At 36.7% G+C, this 24,831-nt stretch overlaps 1 protein-coding gene across 4 annotated transcripts in view; it reads right to left on the minus strand.

Annotated features, from left to right (window-relative positions):
- The window catches only part of BMPR1B (bone morphogenetic protein receptor type 1B), a 448,166-nt gene that overhangs the window by 161,589 nt on the left and 261,746 nt on the right, over positions 1-24,831 (minus strand). For 3 of the 4 annotated variants that reach the window (XM_018049153.1, XM_018049148.1, XM_018049150.1), the window contains one exon: positions 6,871-6,964. The gene's annotated coding sequence lies outside the window, so the exon portion shown is untranslated. 4 annotated transcript variants of the gene reach the window in all.

Consider the following 24,831-nt stretch of genomic DNA (forward strand, 5'->3'; position numbering starts at 1 on the left):
GGACCATAAAGAAGGCCGAGTGCTGAAGAACTGATATCTTCAAACTGTGGTGCTGGAGAAGACTCCTGAGAGTCCCTAGGATAGCAAGGAGATCAAACCAGTCAATCTTAAGGGAAATCAACCCTGAATAATCATTGGAAGAACTAATGCTGAAGTTGAAACTCCAGGATTTTGGTCATCTAATGCAAACAGGTGACTCACTGGAAAAGTCCCTGATGCTGGGAAAGATTGAGGGCAGAGGAGAAGAGGGTATCATAGGATGAGATGGATGGATGGCATCACCAATGCAATGGACATGAACTTGGGCAAACTTCGGGAAATGGTGAGGTACAGAAAGGCCTGGCATGCTGCAGTCCATGGGGTTGCAAAGAGTCAGACATGACTGGGAGACTGAACAACAACAAACCATAAAAATATTAAAAAATAGTTTTCATATATTTGGATTGTAAACAACATTATAAGCTTCAAAGGAGATGAAGAAAATACTGATTAGGATTAATAAAGGTATTTCCAATACACCTATTTCAAATCACAGAAAACAAAATTTTAAAGTGATCAGAAGCTTATGAAAACAGTTACAACTAACAGGGCTTTAAAGAACCAAGATTCTTTGACTTGAAAAAAAAAAACCCAAACTTTTTAAACCAATAAGAGAAATACAGCCTCTGAAAAAAAAAAAAAACTATGTAAATAGATAAATGATAAAAATATAACGCTAATAACTAATAACCCCCTCAGACCCAAGTTTACTAGTAATTAAAGACATAAGTATCACCTTCCTCTATCATATTAGCAAAGATTTTAAAATTATAAATCTCTGAGCACCAAGAGTTTGAGAAGATAGGTAATACATCTTTAAAATGAAAAGTACCAATCCAATGAAAATACACACTAAGGGATGGAGAATAGTCAGACTATTTTCATTTACTGGAAAGGTTGGGTAGAGCAGGTCACTTAACTGAGGAAGGAGGAGAGAAGAAGGTATAGACATCATAGGCTGAGGCTGAGACAAGCCTCCAGTGACTTGCTCAAAAACATTTTCATCTTTCAGTACAAGCAATTGTTTCCAGAAATGAGAATGGAAAGAATTGAAGAGCTCCAGTTCCTTTGGGGACGGTGGGGACAGGAATAGAGAAGCAAAGTCTTAAAAGAAGATGAGATGTACAAAACAAGCTTGGTTTACTCCTCTCTGACCCTTTAATTATTGACATTTTTTAAGACTCTAAGATGAAAGTCTATATAATATAGAAAAGAACATTTGGTTCTTCCATTTTCATTTTCAATAATTTTCCAGCTGTATATACAATGGTTGTCTTAAAGCTATAAAACAATATATAACTATATATTCCCTATTAGAAGCTTAGATATAATGAAAGCATTAAATTTGTTTCTGCAGTTTCTGTCTTTTGCTTCAGGACTATCTGCCATATCCTACTGCAAAAGAGAATGTTTGTGAGGGCATAAATCTAACTGTACTAACAAAGAGAGTGGGAGAAATCAGGGAAGCCAAAAAAGAGTTTCTGTTATTTAAAAATAAGTATGTTTAACTATGATTATGAGTGGAAAAGACCTCCATCTCAGTTGGGAGCAATAATTACTGGCTTTAACTTTCAGGATTTGTGAAATAATGCAAAGGAGTCTGAATATATGACAAACTCAGAGATACAACAAATTAGGCTTTACATGCAATACACAGAATAAAAAGGGCAATTATAAACAGATAGGGAAAGTCACAGTGATAAAATACTGGCCCTACATTTTTTTTAATCAAAATCCTAAGCAATACACAGAATAAAAAGGGCAATTAAAACAGATAGGGAAAATCACAATGATAAAATACTGGCCCTACATTTTTTTAAATCAAAATCCTAACTAGCTACTTTAAAAGCTGATGTTTGGCAAGTTATACTGCCACTTTGTACAACATTTGCCGTATCTATAAAATAAAACAGTTAAAGAAGAAGCTTTTGAAGTTTCTACTTCCATGATTAATTCATTTTTCTCCTCTCACGTTCTGTGAACTCTATGCCGTGCATAGCTATAGAAAGAAAAGGACTAGCAAGCTAACCTGCTAACAAGGATAAAAGTTTAATTGTTTTAGCAATTGTTTTGTATGCTTTTTTGACTTCTTGCTGGTGGTAGTAATGGTATTTTCTTTGCCTTCATTTGTTTTTGCTGTAATTTTTTAATATTGAGGCAAACTCAGGTTTTTCTCATCACGGGCTGATGGAAACAAGGTGCATTCCTAAATCCATGACCACAATAACTTCTGCTCTTCCCATTTTACAATGTTTATATCACTTGATACGTCAGTACAATACATAAATTTGCACCTATAACTCTTTGATAAGACACCTATCATACCTATTTAATTAACTACAAGATAGTTGTGTGGGCAAAACAAACATGAAGAAAAATTACAGATTGAATTATGGTCCATACCAAGCAAATTAAAAAGCTACCAATATTTCCTGTGAAAATACCCAATCTTGTTTTCATTCCTAAGACAGATACAATTCAAGGTTAAACAAATGGAAGAGTCATATTCACCACCTGGGAGAGGTTTATAAGACTTCAATTGCAGTGGAAACCACTAGTAGAGTACACAGAGAAGTAAAAATAACCAAAATAAGGAAAGTGTTGAATTATTCTAAATAGTGCATAAAGGTATACCTTGATTCTGGCACACAAATTATTTCACATACAAAGTAAATATTTTATGTATGGTGGGGAAATAAAACACAATTAAAGAGAAAGTAAAATTTTATTCACTATCTGAGCTCAAAGAAACAGATGCTATTTTTCAACTACTTTTTTAAACATTGCCATCGTTTTCTTTGAACATTTCTATTTTGAGGGGCAAATTCTTCTGACTGAAATGAAGTATCACCTTTCAGTCTAGAGAAATTTTAAGTCATGATTTTTTATTACTTCCTTAAATCCTTAACTTTCTCTACAAGAGGAAATAAAATTAGGAGGTATAACTTTATTGGTAACATTGAAGAGTCATTCCACTCTGTGATTTTTTAATATACATGAGGATGGACCCATTCTCTCCTGAAATTCTCTTTGGACCTTTTGGAAGGTATAACTCTGTCTTCAATTTGCCAAAGCATCAGTTAATTTATCACAGCAATTCATAGAAGTGCAGGAACTAGCTGATTTTGTTGATATATTTCATGAAATTAATTAAATATCTGCAGGCTATTATCCTCAATTTGTATGTGCTAACCAAGATAATTTTGAATGTCACTCAAATAGGTTATTAGTTCAAAAAATATCTACTTGCATGGATGAATATGCCCTACTATAATTGCTGGTAGAGAAACAAATTTAAGTATTGCTACTGTTTCAAAAGCATTTACCAACTTCATAAGAGGCTTTTCCTTCAATCCAGTTAACCAAGGTTTTAAATTACATTAAAGTTAACTCTATAAAGAAAAGTGGGTTTAAAATAAATTTGATAAAGTTTTTCCTTAGTTCAAGTTCTTGAGTATCTGTTTTATGTTAGGTCTTGGAAGAACACAAAAGAATTCATTTTAAAATCATACAAAATTATATATTCTATTGTGTATAGAAGAAGCTGGTGAGAATGCCCTGCCACATAAACAACTGCAGTGTTCTGTATGCAAAATTTTTAATAATTTAAACTGTCCTGATTCTTCTTTGTAAACTGAGAAACAATCATATCTTTCTGAGTAGCAATGGAGGAAGACTAATGCTTTGTGCATTTTTATATATTTGAGGTCCTTTTTTCCACAATGTAATACATTTGACAGCTGGGCTTCTCATATTTTCTTAGTTCATGTAAATTAAATGCTAAATAATACTGTTTTTAAGTTTTGTGCTGTAAGAAAAAGTAGAATAAACTTTAATTCTGCTACAAAAATTAAATAAATAGAAATTTAAAACCTGGCTACGTACATAGCTCACAGACTCATATGGGAAGACAAAAACATTGTATCGTCGACTTTGCAGAAGTGCTGAGGCCATGGTCTGCACAGGAGACCAGACCATAGAGGCTGACAGTGGACCAGCAGGGCATCTGGGAAGGGATAACTTCATTAAGGCTGAAAGGCAAAGACCCGGGAGAGGGTGTTTCATGACAGAAGAAGCAACATAAACAATTCCAGAAAGGAGTAAAAGAGCATGGATTGCTTTAGAAATACAAGATATTCCAATAGTGTTGGCGCATAAAGCAGAGGGAGAAGGAATACTCTCACGGAGAAAAGAGAGATGTGGAAAACAGCCCAGAGCAAACAGCAAAAGAGGAATATAGAACAAAAGTAGCAGCCAGATCAGAAGGGACTCTTCAAGAAGGGACTCATTATGCCAAGAAGCCTGACCTCTATCTATGAGCAAAAGAGGGCCAGGGATGAGAGGGCTTTAGTGAGAAAGTAGAGAGTTCATCCTGGTGGGAGACGGCTCCCTCTAAAAGTAGTATAGCATATGGACTAGGAGTACAGCAAATAGGGGCCATGACAGGAGGCTGACATTAACATTTTAAGCTAAATTCACTAACTTTACTTCAACAGATAGTTAAAACATGATACAAAAGATCCTATCCATTTTTATAATATGTCTATGTATGAAATGCTTCCCCATTTCACCGTGGCTGGTGGCTCAGATGGTAAAGAATCTACCTGCAAGGTGGGAGACCTGGGTTCAATCCATGGGTCAGGAAGATCCACTGGAGAAGGGAATGGCTAACCACTCCAGTATTCTCACCTGGAGAATTCCACGGACAGAGGAGCCTGGTGGGCTATAGTCCATGGAGTCACAAAGAGTTGGACACGACTGAGTGACTAACGCTTTTACTTAAGTATGAAATGTTATTTACAAATATGATAAATAAGCAATATTAGGGTTGATATTAAAGTCAAAAATAATATTGAGATAGTGTTTCAAGTTTTAAAATGCTCAACCAGCCTTCAACCAATACACATCCCATTTCAGACACTGTCAATCTATACCACACTTTTCTATTTCCTCTTTTGATTAAAGGGAAAACTTTATTTTATTGTAGTAATTTTGTTAGCTTGCTTTCTGACCAAAGTTTCCATAGGGTACTTCAGAAACAAGATACCAGAACAAATAAAAATTAAACAAATTTTAAAAGGCTTAAGAAGTCAATTATCACTGATTGAATATGTTATTTATGTAACATATAAAATGAATCAGTAAAAGATATTAAAGACCTGAAATTACAATCTTGATCAAGAGTTATTACCCAAAGGTATTAGCAAGGAAAATTTTGAGAAACACCATTCTAAATCAACCATGGTTGCATTGTCAAAATAAACAAAAGTCTACATAAACCCATTAATAAAAGGGTAGCCAATACCTTAAAAAGTGGAAAAAAAAAACAGATGCTTGATGCAGAGGCTAAAACAAGCACTAAATGAAAGTCAAATACAGTTTAACTTTAGATATCAGATTAGCCTTAAAGCACATCTGAATTAGTAAAGCTGATTTTGAAGCATTTTGCATTATTTTTAATTTTTATGTGATTCAACAGCAATGATATTCTACAACTACTGGCTTCATTTTAAGATATTTACTTAAGATATTCCACCTACTGTTTTGGACATAAGTTTGTCTAGTTTTAGAACGAGCTGGTTCCTGAATATTAACTCTAATACAAAGCCTATCCAGAGTACTAGCTTTTTCTTGTATCTCTGTTGGTCTGCAGTTTAAGCTCTACTGCAGCACTCATGTTACTTTTGTTTTTAATTTATCTATGTAATACAAAAAAAATCTTTGGAACTGTAATCACCATCTATCACCCAACCTAAAATTTTTAAATACCACACTAGTGTTATCCCACAACTAAAAAACCTACAGGGAAATTTTCAATCTCTCGGTTGACAAATTTCATCTAGTTAATGCCAAACCTACAGTAAAGCGACATATTACTTTCCAAATCATGCGCAGCAGACATAAAACATAAGTGTATCAATTCATGGGTGTCCTAAATCAGAAAACACATAGAAACCAAGTACTTTCTGTCCCCTTTAGCAACACTGCTTTTAATGTCAATCTGGGTTATGCAAAACAATGATGATAAGTGAATATACAAAAGCACTATAGTCACATAGAGAATCATGGGTCAAAGTGCTACCTGTGATGAAAGGGGGTAAAAAAGAAAAAACTATGATGTGGAGCAGGGGATGTTAACTTAATGTCTTTAGTAAAGAACCACATTTTGTGAGGACCCAATCTAGCAGGTCACTTAGACAAGCAGAGAAATTCTCCTAAACACTGAGTCCTTTGCATCTTGGATTAAGAAGCCTGTTCTGACTTTTCATCACTCCTGCTTTTCTCTGTTCCCAGAAGTAGTCATTATTTCATTTTAATGCACTGCTGAATGGACACTGGATTTCTTTCAAAAAGACCTTATGTTTCTCACATCTCACATTCACAGCCTACACATTTTCACAGAGTCAACAACATCTTCACCCACTCATCTGAATTTCTCCCTTATTCCATTTCTAAACCAGCATCTACTATAAACTTACTAATAATCATGTTTTAATACCAATATAAAAAGTAAACACAAATTTACAAATCAGAAGACTTCAAGTCTGAGAGAATGAAGACACAGAAATTTACTGACAGGACACACCACGGAATAAGTGTTCAAGAGACATTCCCACCACCCACGACTCTGCAGTGTATTTTGAACCTACACAACATTCTTTAAGAGCAGAACACAAAAATACACTGCCACCAAGAACACTCTCAACCAGCAGGCAGCCTTTCCTCATTAGCTTTAACATGTCACACAGCCCTTTGCTTACTGATGTTGAGCAGCCAAAAGGGAGATGGAGTTTACGAGCAAAAGCAAGACTGAGCTGGCTAATTACTTACCTTCTATGTATGACAGGCTTGCTTGTTTAACTTTTTGTATCCTCTCTTGTCATAGCTCAACGGAAAATGCTTGTGATTCAGCAGAAGTTTGAACCTGACAATCAAAAAGAATGTTTTAAGAAAAAAACCTGGGAAATTACAGTTCCCTCCAGTACAGTCTTTCTTTCCCTGCCCTCTGTGTGCGTGTTTCTCTCTCGTTTTCTCTCTCTGCAAGGCAGCTACGTAGTGGTCTATAAATATTGACCCTGACACTTGCTCAGTGCTTTACTTGCTCATGGCACAGGTCCGTGTTACTGAACACCGTGGTAATACTCCGGCAAAGTTCTCAGCTGCTCAGACAAAGCTGTGGATTGGCTCACTACCCAGCAACCCTGTGCCTGCCTGGAAATACCATTTTTCTGCCAGCTTTACAGATGCTATGGGCCTTTCCTGAGGCCCAAATCAGGCACAGAAGGGCAATTATGAGATTTGTCTGAAGAAATACAGTTTTCCTCAAGCAGGTGGAGGAAAGGGGGGCTGGATGGAGTGGAAGCCAAGAAAGGAAACACTGCCTTTGTTTTGGCCAAACAATATAATTTCAAACCCTTTATAAAAGTCATACCTTAATGTCATTTAATCAAGCTTTATAAAACTGAATTACTACATACTATGAATAACCAAAAGACGTAGGAGAGCATTTTTGCAATTGTTTTTAATATTGCTCCTCATTGAATAAGGCTGCACTGATTGACTAACTGACCACAAAGAAATGTTTCAACATAAATAAATTCATTTCTAGACTGACTGAAGTGCTCAGGAAAGTATAATATTAATCAGATCAAATTAAGCACTTTCTGAAAGAGGCTAAAATATAATCTGGAAATTATATGAATCAACATATGACATGAAATACTTCTAGATTTGCAATGATGACAATTTAAATTTTATTTTTTTTAATTAAGGATAAAATCTAAGCCATGACTATATAATTTGTAGGTGATATAAACAAGGTCACCATCATCTACTGTACCACATATAATGTCCACAGTATGAATAATTAGAAAATAAATTAAGCATATATTTTTATTCTTCTTGTCGAGACTAATCATATGTTTACCTAATTGAAATGTCATCTAGATTAAATAAAGAGTAAAGGAAATTTAAGAAATATCTGGTCACATACTCATTTAATAGATGAGAAAAGTCACCTCCAGGCTGGTTAATTTACACATCACATGGCAAGTTTGTGGCAGGGCCGAAACCAGAAGCCCTTGCTCTATTACTCACAAAGTTGTGCTCCTTCTACTACAAAAAAGGTTCCTAAATTCATTTTTAGGTTCAAACCTGATTTTCATATGAAATCTTACCAAAAGCCTTATCACTAAATGTAAACATTACAGCTAGAGAAATAACCAGCATAAAACAAAATTAGTCTTTAAGAGTGTAATTGACTACACCTATCAAAAAGTTATATACAAGAATTAGCTTTCTAACGGTTGAAATTACTTTTTCTTGCTTCATTTAATAATCAATATTTGCCCAATAAATTGACTTAATACCAGGAGAGGTGTATGTTAGGTGCTGAGGAGTTAGGTGCCCCTTGGTTAGGTACTGAGGAGTCCAAGATGAAACACGGTTCCTACTCTGAGACTTTTCAGTCCAATCTCATAGGGGGGTTAGTTGCGGGGGTTGGGGGGGGGGGATAATGACAAAACAGCATGTTAATACAGTGGTGCAAACTAGGAGGGCAGCAAGGGTGCCTGGCACATGAGAATCTGAGCCAGTATGAAGTGAGGGGACACAGGAAATTCCTCAATCAAGACTTTAAAGGTGACACAAACTGATGGAGAGATATACCACATTTTTTGATTAAGAGAATCAATACTGTCAAAATGACTCTACTATTCAAAACAATGTACAGATTCAATTCAATCCCTGTCAAATTACCAATGGCATTTTTCATAAAATTAGAACAAAAAACTTTTAATTTGTATGGAAACACAAAATACCCCAAATAGCCAAAGCAAACTGAAGAAAGAAAAATGAAGCCAGAGGAATCACATCTCTGAATTCAGACTATAGTACAAAACTACAGTTATCAAAACTGTATGGTACTGGCACAAAAACAGAAATATAGATACATGGAACAAAATAGAAAGTCCAGAGATAAACCCACACACCTATGGTCACCTAATGTATGACAAAGGAGACAAGAATGTACAATGGAGAAAAGACAGTCTCTCCAATAAACAGTGCTGGGAAAACTGGACAGCTACATGTAAAAGAATGAAATTAGAAGAGTCACTAATGCCATATACAAAAATAAACTCAAAATGGATTAAAGACCTAAATAAGTCTTTAAAGAAAGGCCAGATACTATAAAACTATCAAAGGAGAACACAGGCAGAACACTACTTGACAAACAGTACCAAGATCTTTTTCAATCCACCTCCTAGACTAATGGAAATAAAAACAAAAAGAAAACAAATGAGGTCTAATTAAACTTAAAAGATCTGCATAACAAAGGAAACCACAAACAAAAAGAAAAGACAACACTCAAAATGGAAGAAAATATTTACAAATGAAGCAATTGACAAGGGATTAATCTCCAAAATATAAAACAGCTTATGCAGCTTAACATAAAAATAACTAAATAAATAAATCCAATCAAAAAATGGGTGGAAGACTGAAACAGGTATTTTTCCAAAGAAGACATCTAGATAGATAGCCAAAAAGTACATGAAAAGCTGCTCAACATCACTAACTTTTAGAGAAATGCAAATCAAAACTACAATGAAGTATCACTTCACACAAGTCAGACCGGCCATCGTGAAAAAAATCTACAGACAATAAATGCTGGAGAGGATATGGAGAAAAGGGAACCCTTGCACTTGGGATAGGACTGTATATTCCCAGCGTATATATACCAATGCTATTGGTATCGGCACTAAGGACAACAATAAAGAGCGTCCTTAAAAAACTGAAAAGAGAGCTACTATATAATCCAGCAATCTTACTCCTGGGCAAAAACCTGGAGAAAACCATAATTCAAAAAGGGACAAGCACCCTAATGTTCACTGCAGCACTATTTATGATAGCCAGGACATGGAAGAAACCCAAATGTCCACCAACAGGTGACTGGACAAAGAAGATGTGGTACATATATAAATGGAATATTATTCAGCCACAAAAAGAATGAAATGACACCATCTGCAGCAACACAGATGGACCAAGAGATAGTCACACTGAGTAAAGTCAGACAGACAAAAATAAATGTTATTATCACTTACATGTGGAATCTAAACAAAAAAATATACAAATAAACTGGATTACAAAAGAGAAATAGAGTCACAGATGCAGCAAAAAAACTTATGGTTATCCGGAGGAAAAGGAAGGGGAGATAAATGATGAGATTAGGACTGACACATACTCACTACTATACATAAAATAGATAAACTAATAAGAACATAGTGTATAGCATAGGAAAGAGTGGATATATGTACACGTATAACTGATTTCCTTTGTTGTACACCTGAAACTAACAACATACTAAATCAGATACACTCCAATAAAAAATTAAAAAAAAAAAGAATGAGTAGACAGCAATGAGACAAAGATGAGAAAGAATAGCACAATGAAAACAAGGAGGCAAGGAAAAAATAATACGGAATTCCTAAGTTTTCTTTTACTGGAACACAGAATGTAAAGCAGGAAATGGTTAAATGACAAGAAAAAAAAAAAAAAAGGACTAGAAGGAGAAAGGTGATGAAGGGTTATATATACCAGGTTAAAAAACTGGGTTTTACATAGTAGGTGAGTAGTCTTCAACTATTTTTATTCACAGACCCTTAAAAGAATTTTGAAAAATATGTCACCATTAACACATTATCAAGTTAATGCCTACAATTTTTCACCTGTGGTAAAATATGTACTTGAAAAGAATTTAATTTCCACTCTATTGGAAATACTGACATTTTAAACATGTTAAAATAAAACTTCTATCAACTATTTTAAGAATATGCAATAGAACCTAAATTCAGGGTCATAAAATTGTTATGCATTTAAAAATACACGAATAGACTCTTCTTTCAAGCTGAAAATTTTACATTACTATTTTATCAACCTTTATTTCCATCTCACATCCTTGGGGAACTTACAAAATGTATTTTGTAACTAAAATTCTTTTATTTTTCACCCTAAACCTCTCTGCAACAAAAAAACATTCATACTTTTCCACAAGAAAAATCTAAGACATTAATTTAAATTGTTTCCTTGCTAAGTTTTCTATGATCCCAGCTACAATGCACCATAGTATGATTTGGGATGGACAGGTATACACCAGAGAAGGCGATGGCAACCCACTCCAGTACTCTTGCCTGAAAAATCCCATGGATGGAGGAGCCTGGTAGGCTGCAGTCCATGGGGTCACTAAGAGTCGGGCACAACTGAGCGACTTTACTTTCACTTTTCACTTTCCCGCATTGGAGAAGGAAATGGCAACCCACTCCAGCGTTCTTGCCTGGAGAATCCCAGGGACGGGGGAGCCTGGTGGGCTGCCGTCTATGGGGTTGCACAGAGTCGGACACGCCTGAAGCGACAGAGCAGCAGCAGGTATACGCCTTTCTTTTGTAGTTAGAGAGAGACTGCTGTGAATAAAGCGCTGCTGCTGCTGCTGCTGCTGCGTCGCTTCAGTCGTGTCCGACTCTGTGCGCCAAATCAATATTAAGAGAAATGAATGTGTAAAAGTTAAGAATCTGGATACTCACTCCATTAAAACCATTTATTCAATGGCTAAGTGAAAGAAGCTAGTCTGAAAAGGCTATATACTGCGTGATTCCAATTATATGGCATTCTGGACAAGACAAAACTATAGAGACAATAAAAAGATCCGTGGCTGCCAAGGGTTTGGGTAGGGAGGGTGGAAGAGCAGATGGAGCACAGGGAATTTTAGGGCAGAGAAGCTCCGTGTTTTGGCTTTATTTTGACACTGTAATGGTAGATACATGACATTACACATTTGGCAAAACAGAACCATCACAAAGAGAGAGCCCTAATGAAAATTAGGGACTTTAGTTAAGTCTCTTGACTTCCTGAAGCATGGGGTCTAAAAGAGAATATTATTGAGTGATTATTGCCTAATAGAAACTGTAGAACTATCTCTAACTCTAAACTCTGACAGATGAGTACGCTTTTGCCTTTTTCAAGAAAAAGACAATGAGTCTTGGGGTTATAAAGTGACTTGCCTGAAGCCATACAACTAATAATCAGTAGATCTGGGATTCAGGTCACATCTGTCTGACTGGACTATAGTATCACATACTGTCTTTCTATCAGTTATTTAAACAGAGGCAGCCAAGGCTAAGCAAGGAAGAGGACTAAGCCATACCCTCATGAAGTCAGAAAGGAATTAAAGCCTTATCATACAGTTCTCTCAGGAAACTCCTAGAATTTTGAGTTTTAAAGGGTAGCAAGAAGATGAGATGAAGAAATTAATCAGTGGAAATCAGTGGACGAAATTAAAATAATTGATATGCCTTATAAAAAATAGCATGAAGGGTTTTATCTTTGATTTGACTGAAGGGTAAGGACTACATAGAGTCAAAGGTGTGCAGACTTAACACTAGCAAAATATCAGTTCTTTCCAACTTTACTTATAGATTCAATGTAATCTCCACCAAAATCCATCTTTTTGGATATTAACAAACTCATACTAAAGTTCATACAGAGAGGCAAAAGACCTAGAATAGCCAACACAACAGTAAATAAGAACAAAGTTGAAAGACGGACAGTAACATCAAGGCTTACTATAAAACTATAGTAATCACGACAGTATAATATTAGAGAAAGAAAAGAAATCAATGGAACAACAGAAAGCACAGAAATATACTCACTTAAGTAAAGTCGACTAATCTTTGACAAGGAGCAGAGGCAAAACAATAAAGCAAAGACAATCTTTTCAACAAATGGTGCTGGGACAACTGGACATCCATAGGCAAAAAATTGAATCTGGACACAGATCTTACACCCTTCACAAAAATTAACTACAAATAGATCACAGATCTTCCATGTAAAATGCAAAGCTGTAAAACTCTTAGAATATAATACAGGATAACACCTAGATGGCCTTGGATATTATGATGACTTTTTAGATAAAATAACAAAGGCATGACCCATAAAAAAATGACTGGTATGTTGAACTTAAAAATTAATAACCTCTGAGAAAGACAATATCAAGGCAATGAGAACACAAGTCACAAATAGAGAGATAATATTTGCAAAAGATATCTAATGAAGGACTGTTATCTAAAAGAAAAGAAGTCTTAAAACTCAAAAAAAATTTTTTTAATGAGCCAAAGATCTTAATAGATATCTCACAAAAAAAGATATACAGATGGCAAATAAGCATATGGAAAATGCTCTAATTCATCTGTCATCAAGGAAATGCAAATTCAAACAACAATGATATGCCATACCACTATACAACCTTTAGAATGACTAAAATCCAGAACACACACAACACTAAATGCTGATTGAGGTGTGTAACTGGTGGTGTGAAGATGTGAAAGAGGAACTTTCATTTCCTGCTGGTGGGAATTCAAAATGATCCAGCCACTGTGAAAGACGGTTTGGAGGTTTCTTACAAAATTAAACATACTCTTATCATATGATTTACCAATCATACTCATTATTTACCCAAAGGATTTGAAAACTTATGCCCATACAAAAATGCAGACGTTTATAGAACCTTTAATTATAACTGGCAAAAACCTGGAAGCAACCAGAAATTCCTCCAGTGAGTGACTAGATAAATAAACTGTGGTACATCTAGGCAGTGGACTATTATCAGTACTAAAAGATTAGCTATCAAGTCATGAAAGACAGGAATGAAATTTAAATGCATATTACTAAGTTAAAGTAGCCAGTCTGAATAGAACTATGTATGTATGATTTCAAATATATGACATTCTGGAAAAGACAAAACTCTTCCCAATAGAATGCAAGTTCAATGATAGCATAGATTTCAGGGGCCTAAGTTGAGCCTTGCACACAATAAATGCACAATAAACATGTACGGTATAAATGACTGAAATAGGCACTTGTGAGCCATACACCAGTACAAGTGGTTCCTGAAGTCACAAGGCCTCTTAGTGATTATCAGTTCAGATCAGTTGCTCAGTCATGTCCAACTCTTTGCGACCCCATGAATTGTAGCACGCCAGGCCTCTCTGTCCATAACCAACTCCCGGAGTTCAAGGTACCCAAAATCAACACTGAAGAAATGGGTCAAGGAAGAAAAGTCCACAAAGACCATAAAACAATTATGAATCTAAGCAGGGGAAGAATGAGAGAATGGGACCCAGAGTGAATGAGGAAGGAATATTCTGAAGGGAGAGGTCAGCAAATGCAAATACCACAGAAAGATCCAACATTAAAGTAACTAAAAACAACCCATAATACACAGCCCTCAGACAGAACTGTGATACTAAACATCTCTGAATTGTACATTTCACAAGGATACATTTAATGGTATATGAATTATACTTCAATAAAGCAAGTATTTAAAAGGAAAGAAAGAGATCAATGGTGGCTAAACTGTTTCCACAGGAGAAGAATGTAAGCAAGTAAAATGAGACATCGAGTAGGATCACTCTTACAAAAAATTTGGCTACAAAAAAAAAAGAGAAAGATAGATGGGGATAATGATTTAGAACAACAAACCACTCATCACAGCTGACTTGAGTTTTCACCTTTTTCAAGTTACATTGCAAGTTATATAACCTTAGTTTTCTCATCAAAAAGATGAGTTTCATGTAGTACCTCTGATCTGAGTATCAGTACTTCACTTCTTTTTACTGTGTCATAATACGCTGTCACTGTCTAAAATACGCTTTTTATTTATCCACTCATTAGCTGATGGACATTTGGATGGTCCCCACTTTTGAGCTATTATGAAAAATGCTGCTATGAAATTTCATGTACAAGTTTTTGGGTGAGCATACATTTTCTTTCCTCATGGGTAAACAGCAAGAGTGAAACTGCTAAGTAATATGGTAATTTTACGTTTAACAACATAAAGAACTGTCAAATTGTTTTCTAAAGTGACTGCTTCTCTGGTGGCTCAGAGAGTAAAGTGTCTGCCTGCAATGCAGGAGATCCAGGTTTGATCCCTGGGTCAGGAAGATCTCCTGGAGAAGGAAATGGCAACCCACTCCGGTACCCTTGCCTGGAATATCTCATGGACAGAGAAGCCTGGTAGGCTGCAGTCCATGGGATCGCAAAGAGTCAGACACGACTGACCAACTTCACTTTCACTTTTAGCTTTTCAAAGTGACTGCACCATTTACATCCCTACCAGCAAAGTATGAGGGTTCCAATCTCTCCACATTTCTATAAACAACTGTAATCAACTATCTTTATTACAGCAACACTGTAAGTATAAAGTACAATCTCTCTGTGATTATAATTTCTATTTCCCTAATGACAAAATGTTCAGTATCTTTTCATGTGCTTCTTCGCCTTTTGAACATTTACTCTTTTCAGTAAATACAATTTCAAAGAAGCTTAGGACCAAATAAAGCTTAAGGCATATTTTCAAGTTATATGTGACACAGACATGACCACTTTACTTCTTAGCTGAATAAATGAACAAACTAATCAACAAATGAAAGATTAGGGATTAGACATATGTGATTTACTGGTATATTGCTTCCATTTTTAAATGAATAATTTGAATTCCTCTGCATTTTCAACAGAATTTTTAGTAAGGTAAAGAAACTTTTAAAATTTGAAATGACAAAGAATATGTATTAACCCTCTGTTCAGTATTATGATAAATACCTATATTAGTATTTTCAGTTTGGTAATAATTAAGTACTCTATTAGATAAGTGCTAGGAAACTGGAACTACATTTCTGTTATATGAATACTTTAATGCTTCCTTGAGGTTAGAGGTGAAGAAAAAGCAAAAAATTGATTAAGAAATGAATGACCTTAAAATACAAACTGACAAACTTAATCAGATATGAATGCTACAAATTTACCCAACACCATAAAGAATGACACTCTCCTCAGGGGCAATGGATTCTAGGAAAATATTAGTAATCCAAATTGGCCATGATTTTCAAAAATACCTTAGGAAATAAGTGACTTTCAGTGTAAAAGACTGAAGAGAAAGAAAACTGATTCTATAATATGCCTGGTTAGAAACAAACTATGGATGGCTTTCTCCTTGTTTTTCCTTTCAGTTCAGTCACTCAGTCATGTCCGACCCTTTGCGACCCCATGAATCACAGCACACCAGGCCTCCCTGTCCACCACCAACTTCCAGAGTTCACCCAAACTCACATCCATCGAGTCGGTGAGACCATCCAGCCATCTCATCCTCTGTCGTCCCCTTCTCCTCCTGCCCCCAATCCCTCCCAGCATCAGAGTCTCTTCCAATGAGTCAACTCTTTGCATGAGGTGGCCAAAGTATTGGCGTTTCAGCTTTAGCATCAGTCCTTCCAATGAACACAGGTCTCCTATTAGTCACATCATAAAGAAAGTCACTTGCAATTAACTCTAAGGTTCTTTGTTCTCATGTAATAAATACTTTGGGCTCCCAGGACCCCACAGGAAAATCATACATAAGTCTACTAACCTTTACTGCTGCCAGTTTATTCTAAGTACCTATCCATTTTTAGTTGAGGATATGGACTACATAATTAATTTTAAAAAGGCTCTTTCAATCAGAACAATGCTATATATAAACTTAAAAGGAGAAAAATATGAAGCAGAAAAATGATAGAGCAAAGAATGAAATTTGTATTTGACATCACACAAACTAATGACAAATCAAACATTGTATCACTTATAAATAGAAATCGTTTTGAAATTAATAGTGCATGGAATATATACAACCATAATCTATAAAAAACCTCAATAACATTTAACAAAAAAAGGTAACAATAAAGAGTGAGAAGCATCAAGATTATCAAGTTATTCTTGTAGTTGTTGCTAATCGGTCTCATATAAAACTATACTAATGTCTCTTCATGCTCATACTAGTATTCCATTTGTTTTCCTCTTAAAGGCATATATATTTATATGACACTAAGGACAATTTCAAAAATATTGGAAAAATAGTATTTATTTACAATATAATTTCAGGAATTTTCTACTCTTACAAAAGTGTACAGGTCTTACAATCATTACATAGCTTTAATATTTATTTCTTAAATTTAAGGAATTAACTTCACTAATTCAAATTTCTCTAAAATCACTTCAAAATGAAAATTAGATTGTCTATCCTACAGTAAGAATCTTTGAGAATTTTTAATTTCATTAATCACTGAGTAGTTCTAATACTTCAGATGATCACCCAACACTAGAAACAAAGGTTTTCTTTCACCAAAAAGAGTTCAACTCTCAGTTTTTGTTGCCTTTTCAAGGACAATTCATTTGAGGATCTTTTTATTCATACAGATATCCATAATTAGCAATGTGATATTAATTTAATGAAACATTTCTAGAAACAACTAGAGTATATTTTGTTGAATAGAGGAACAGATATCCTGAGAAAGAACTAAGTGCCCTCTCCAAGACAGGAGGGGCAAGGTGATCCTAAAATCGCCCTACCAGAAGGATTTCTGTCAGCTAAAAGGAGAGCAGGAGAGATTGGGGAACTCAATAAGACAAGCTACCACCATGCATTCCTTAGGTTGGAAAAGGAGAAATCCCAGCCAGGAAGAATTCAGCAAAAATCAGTTCAGTGGAGGAGGGAAATACTCATCTACCACACTGACGCTGACCTTTGATATTATTAATCATACAACAGTAACTCATAAAAGTACCACTGAATAATTAAACGGGCATGGAAAATAGGAATGTATGTTAAATCTCACAAAAGAATTACTAAAATTCATAAAAGAATATAAAAACATCACTGGTTTATTTTATTGCTATATGATCAATCTGTTCTCATATGCAAGATTTAAATTTGTAAAGCTAAGGAATATCATTATTCACTTTAATGCCACATTTTTTCTAATCAAAATATGTCTCAAAAAAAGGAGAAGAAATAGGAAGAAAACAATAAAGCCAACCAATTTTAACAAGAAATGAATGATATATCTATTACTCTTGTTCAATTTACACATAAAATAGGGGTTGTTTCTATTGGCTGTCCTGCTTGACAGGGCTTGAAATTTTCTTGAAATGTATTGTCAAAAGTAAAGAGTAATGCAGAAAGAAAGACGAAAATATTTTAAATCTTACTTTTACTTCTGTATTTTAGTGGGTCTGAATATTGTCATATATAATATATTTCCAACAGTAAATTAAATAAACTTTGAGGCCAACTAAAGCAATCTTTCTAGTTTCTGTAAACTCTGATTTCATTAGACTACTTTGGAATAGGTGAAACCTGCACAGGAGTGCTCTTTGAGGTGTGTTTTCCCTTCCTCTAATTTGCTTCATCCTGGTATTCAGCCTACATTGACCAAGATCAGAGCTGGAACTAGGTTGAGGATAGATGGGAGGTAAAATTATAAACGAGCTCCCCTGCTGGTTCAGATGATAAAGAATCTGCCTGCAACGCAGGAAACCTGGGTTCAATCCGAGGGTTGGGAAGATCTCCTGGAGGAGGGCATGGCAACCCATTCCAGTATTCTTCCCTGGAGAATCCCATGGAAATAAGAGCCTGGCAGGCTACAGTCCATGGGGTCACAAAGAGTTGGACATGACTTTTCTACATGCACATAGAAAAGGTAAAGAAAGAATATCCTTATATTCTTTCATAATCCATTGAAGAGATGAAATAATGTTAACAAACAGCACATCAATTTAGGAATCAACCTGATTATATTTCTGTTTTATTATGAAAAAAATATGTATTGAACTGTTAAAATAACTGCTTTGTATAACTACCCATCTTTGAAAAAGCATATACAAACCGCCACTCATTCCGGATACTTAAATCACATCTGTGAAGAACATAAAGGAACACTTCAGAAGTACAGGAACTCAAACCATGCTCAGGGTATGGGACCCATGTTGATGGGGTACTCCCTCTCTCGCTGACCAAATCTGTACAAATCTATTGACTCACATTTATACAGCATGTTTTTAAGGAGTCTTTCTTCATATGCTTTTTCATTTGATCATTAGGATAAGCCAATGAAAAATAATTCCTTCTTTCAGTTCAGTCGCTCAGTCGTGTCCGACTCTTTGAAACCCCATGAATTGCAGCACACCAGGCCTCCCTGTTCATCACCAACTCCCGGAGTTCACTCAAACTCATGTTCGTCAAGTTGGTGATGCCATCCAGCCATCTCATGCTCTGTCGTCCCCTTCTCCTCCTGCCCCAATCCCTCCCAGCATCAGAGTCTTTTCCAATGAGTCAACTCTTCGCATCAGGTGGCCAAAGTACTGGAGTTTCAGCTTTAGCATCATTCCTTCCAAAGAACACCCAGGACTGATCTCCTTTAGGATGGACTGGTTGGATCTCCTTGCAGTCCAAGGGACTCTCAAGAGTCTTTTCCAACACCACAGTTCAAAAGCATCAATTTTTCAGCACTCAGCTTTCTTCACAGTCCAACTCTCACATCCATACATGACCACTGGAAAAACCAGAGCCTTGACTAGAGGGACCTTTGATGGCAAAGTAATGTCTCTGCTTTTGAATATGCTATTTAGGTTGGTCATTACTTTCCTTCCAAGGAGTAAGCGTCTTTTAATTTCATGGCTGCAGTCACCTTCTGCAGTGATTTTGGAGCCAAAAAATATAAAGTCTGACACCATTTCCACTGTTTCCCCATCTATTTCCCATGAAGTGAGGGGACCAGATGCCATGATCTTCGTTTTCTGAATGTTGAGCTTTAAGCCAACTTTTTCACTCTCCTCTTTCACTTTCATCAAGAGGCTTTTTAGTTCCTCTTCACTTTCTGCCATAGGGTGGTGTCATCTACATATCTGAGGTTATTGATATTTCTCCCAGCAATCTTGATTCCAGCTTGTGCTTCCTCCAGCCCAGTGTTTCTCATGATGTACTCTGCATATAAGTTAAATAAGCAGGGTGACAGTATACAGCCTTGATGTACTCCTTTTCCTATTTGGAACCAGTCTGTTGTTCCATGTCCATTTCTAAGTGTTGCTTCCTGACCTGCATATAGGTAGAACAAAGAAGTAAAGGAAGGGTGAATTTGCTCTCTGCCTGAGCTCAGACATCCATTTTCTCCTGCCCTTGGACTCCTGGTTCTCGGGCCTTTGGACTTGGACTGGAACCATAGGCTTCTCCATTCCCAGCCTTCCAGACTCGGATTGAATTTCACCATTGGCTTTACTGATCTCCAGCCTGCAGATGGCAGATGTTGGGATGTTTCAGCCTCCATAATCCAGTAAACAAGGAAGATTGGCCCCGAATGGACACTAAAAGGATGCCCCCAACCCTGGCAGAATCTCACTCATGCATTCCAGGATTCATTCATACCACACAAATTAACCTATTTCCTAAGATGAGCTACCCCACACCCAAGGTCAGAGGCAGCCACCAAGAGGAGCAACCCCACGTCCAAGGAGCGGTGGCTGCATGTATGCAAGAGGGTCGAGAGGAGCTATTCCACGTTCAAGGTCAGGAGGGGCAGCGGTGAGGACATACCCCTCATCCAAGGTAAGGAGCAGTGGCTGCACTTTGCTGGACAAGCAGTGAAGAGATACCCCACATCCAAGGTAAGAGAAACCGAAGTAAGACAGTAGGCGTTGCGAAAGGGCATCAGAGGGCAGACACGCTGAAACCATAATCACAGAAAACTAGTCAATCTGATAACACAGACCACAGCCTTGTCTAACTCAATGAAACTAAACCATGCTGTGTAGGACCACCCAAGACGGGCGGGTCATGGTGGAGAGGTCTGACAGAATGTGGTCCGCTGGAGAAGGGAATAGCAAACCACTTCAGTATTCTTGCCTTGAGAACCCCATGAACCGTATGGAAAGGCAAAATGATAGGATACTGAAAGAGGAACTCCCCAGGTCGGTAGGTGCCCAATATGCTGCTGGAGTAAGTGGAGAAATAACTCCAGAAATAATGAAGGGATGGAGCCAAAGCAAAAACAATACCCAGTTGTGGATGTGACTGGTGATAGAAGCAAGGTCCAATGCTATAAAGAGCAATGTTGCGTAGGAACCTGGAATGTTAGGTCCATGAATCAAGGCAAATTGGAAGTGGTCAAACAGGAGGTGTCAAGAGTGAATGTCAACATTCTAGGAATCAGCAAACTAAAATGGACTGGAATGGGTGAATATAACTCAGATGACCATTTTATCTACTTTTGTGGGCAGGAATTCCTTAGAAGAAATGGAGTAGTCATCATGGTCATCAAAAGGATGGTCTGGGGGGACCTGATGGCATTTTTGTCCTGAGTATTCACTCCTTCTCTGTTTTATCATCTTTGTGACACAAAATGAGGCAATAAACAATTCCGCAATGCTGCTGAGAATGTTCACTCCAATTACATGATTTTCCTTTTTTAAAAATCTCACTTTCTGGTAAACTTATGCATAGTGATAGCAATTTTGAAGTGGGATACAGTCTGAAACAGTGACCCTAAGAAGTATTCAAAAACTAAAATGATAACAATGGTACCATGGAACTAACAGGGGTCTACCTAGAGAATTTTAAATATTTATATGCCCAAAGATTGCTCCATTTTCTATTGGGCAGAACAGTGAAGTTCAAAATACACTGAAGAAAGTTATCATTGGATATACTGGCAATCAATACCAATTAAAAGCTACATTTTAAAATGCATATCAGGTGTTACTGGAAAATGCATCCATCTGAATAGCAGCTATTGAAACGAAGTTTATCAAAAAGGGTAAATAATGTATAAAAGTCCCAAGTGAGTGATGAAAACCTTGTATAGATGACAAGCCCCATATCAGTTGGAAGCCAGTGCTCAGACTTATTGGCACCAAGAATGTTTTCTTAGTTTCCTAAGTGTGCATAACATCACACCCCCAAGTTGGCCTAGAATAGCCTTATTTATTGCTTTATTCTATTAAAAACCACTTCAACTTACTTATATTCCTGACAAATCCATTTTATAATTTTAATTGGCAGTTCTAATGCTTCTTGTGGAGTATTTTGGATTTATTTATGCTTTCATTCAACATAACACTTGCTGAGAGCCAGTGATGGGCTTGGTACTAGAGCGCAATCACTGCTCTCAGGGAAGCTGGTGAGGGAGACAGGGACTGGTGAACAGATCCTTATAACGCAGCATGGCGACAGCCTGAGGCAAGCAAGCGGAACACAGGAAACCAACTCTTCGTGGAGACTGAGCTCAGGGCAGGCTTTATGGAGGAGGAGGTGCCATCTGAGAGCTCCTAAAATAGAAGTAAACTATACGAAGTAATCGAAGAAAGTACGTGAAGATTTCAAATGTGTGGCACTTTGGGATGATGGTTAAGACCCAAAGTCCAGCCACGCAGTGAGAGCCTCCAGTAGTAATAGATAGCTCAGTCTTACTATCACTGACCCAGAGGTTTCAGTACTGCGGGGGTGGGGGGGCAAATGTCAAGGTTTATTTCTTCTCTGCCTGTTGACATTTTCACTAATTTCATCTTCAAAGTTTCTAATTTTTAAAATGTGATCCCCTATTAGCTTTTGTTTTTGGAGAGGAAAAGATAATTGCGTATAGTACTAGTGTAGCAGTGTTAGTCGCTCAGTCTTGTCCCGCTTTTTTGCAACTCCATGGACTGCAGCCCACCAGGCTCCTCTGTCCATGGAATTTTCCCGGCAAGAATACTGGAGTGGGTTGCATCTCCACTTCCAGAAGATATGCCTGACCCAGGTCTCCTGCATGGAGGAGGATTCTTTACCACTTGAGCCATCAGTTCAGTTCAGTCGCTCAGTCGTGTCTGACTCTTTGCGACCCCATGGACTGCAGCACACCAGGTTTCCTCGTTCATCACCAACTCCTGGAGTTTACTCAAACTCATGTCCATTGAGTCGGTGATGGCATCCAACCATCTCATCCTCTGTTGTCCCCTTCTCCTCCCACCTTCAATCTTTCCCAGAATCAGGGTCTTTTCAAATGAGTCAGGAGGCATATTCCAGAGAGCCATATTCCCATAATAATTTTTCTATCAACATTTTAATTCACTTATTCAAAAAATATTTATCAATGAACTGCTGGATGACAGTCTTGGCTTTTAATGCTGGGAATATGATGGTGAACCAGACCTACCTTCATGACTTTTACCTTATAGTTGGGGGTAGAGAAGACCAACAAAATAATAAAACATCTCATAGTCCCTTCAGAATGGCAACAATACAACAGAATAATACGAAAATGCTGGGGAAAATAAAGCTTTGGAGATGGGGAATTAAGAAAAGCTTTGCCTGAAGAGCCCATGGAGCTGAGACCTGAAAGATGAGAACACGATAAACCATATAAGGATCTGTAGGAAGAGCATTCCAGGCAGACCGAACTGCTAATGGAAAGATCCTAGGGTAAGAACAATCTTTGGCATTCAAATGACAAAAAACAACAACAACAAAAATGACAATGAAAAACATTGGGGGAAAAGGGGCAGAGATACACAATGAAGTTAAATAATTAGTACTGAATGATGTGGGTGTTTTAGGCCAGTGGTTCTTAAACTGTACTGCGCATGAGAATCACCTGTAATGCTTTTAAAAATCCAAATGCCTAGGCCATATCTGAGGCCTATCACTGAAGCAGGAACCAGTGATCAAGTGTTCTCTGAAACCCTCCATGGGATTCTGATATGCCACCCAGCTAAAAGCACTAATTTAAGCCATGGAAAGATTCAAATTTTACTCTAACTACACAAACAGTCATTGGAAGATTAAATTTGAGCTGAAATTTCTGTCATGCACTTAATTGTTTAGTTTCCATCTGGATACCTGGGGAAAAGAAACGATAGGCCTTAAGAACACATTAGTTTCCTAAGCAAATTCTTCTAAAGAACAATAAAAATGAAAGCAATTATTCAAACATGTCCCTCTCGAATTCAAATAATTTAGGTGAATAATGGTTCTTTGGGTAATGCCCCACTCAATTATACCCATTTCCTGATTCATTGCTTTAATGTATTCTCCCTGTAAATCCTAGAATATGTTTGCTTATAATTTGTGAATAACTTTGTATCTCTGAAGAAAAAAACGATACACAAAACATTTGAGATGGTGTCTGAATTTTCCATATATTATTCTTTTTGATTATTTGCAGCGTTAACCGTGGGAATTCTCTAGTGCAGGCCACATGGTCCCATCCACTGTAAATGGCACATCATTTTGTAGCACATAATTCTGATAAGAGTTTGCTCACTAGCACTGCATTGGGAAATAACCTTTGAGGAGAAATGGGATTTATTTAGAACTGCCCTAACCTGAGAAACTCATCATGGGTTAAAATATTTAGACACCTTTATCAGGTGCAGATGGCATCTCTATTTTCAAATAAACACTAGAACACCTTTTTTTGGACTGCATTTAACAAAGAATAAAGTTTCCTAATGGTAGTCAAATGTCTCATTTTCCAGCTCTTAGTGTCAACCTAAGTTCTTATTTTGTAACAGCTAATAACTATGCATAAACTAAAGGTACCAAAATTAAAGAAAAGCAAAAGCAATCAATTCCTGGTCCCATTTCAGGCAGGTAAACCAATCAGCTAAAAACTTATTCAACTATCATGTGGCTCTACAGTCCTACAAGCTCTGCTGAGATACCATCTCCTCCAGTTTCACGAGGATATTAAAACACATGAAATACATGAAGGAATTTTATTTAAAAAGTCAACTCCTCCATAGAAAATAAACTTAAGATATCCCTTAATTTGCCTACCCAAGACAATATTTCATCAAAATTGCATATGTAAACACTGTACTACCACCAATTTTTCTTTAAAGGAATTTCAAGACAGTAGATAAATTTTCTGCGCAGTCCATTTGTATGGAATTCACAGTATGCGAGTC

The sequence above is a fragment of the Capra hircus genome, chromosome 6 (assembly GCF_001704415.2).
Source record: "Capra hircus breed San Clemente chromosome 6, ASM170441v1, whole genome shotgun sequence".
NCBI classification, from domain to species: domain Eukaryota; kingdom Metazoa; phylum Chordata; class Mammalia; order Artiodactyla; family Bovidae; genus Capra; species Capra hircus.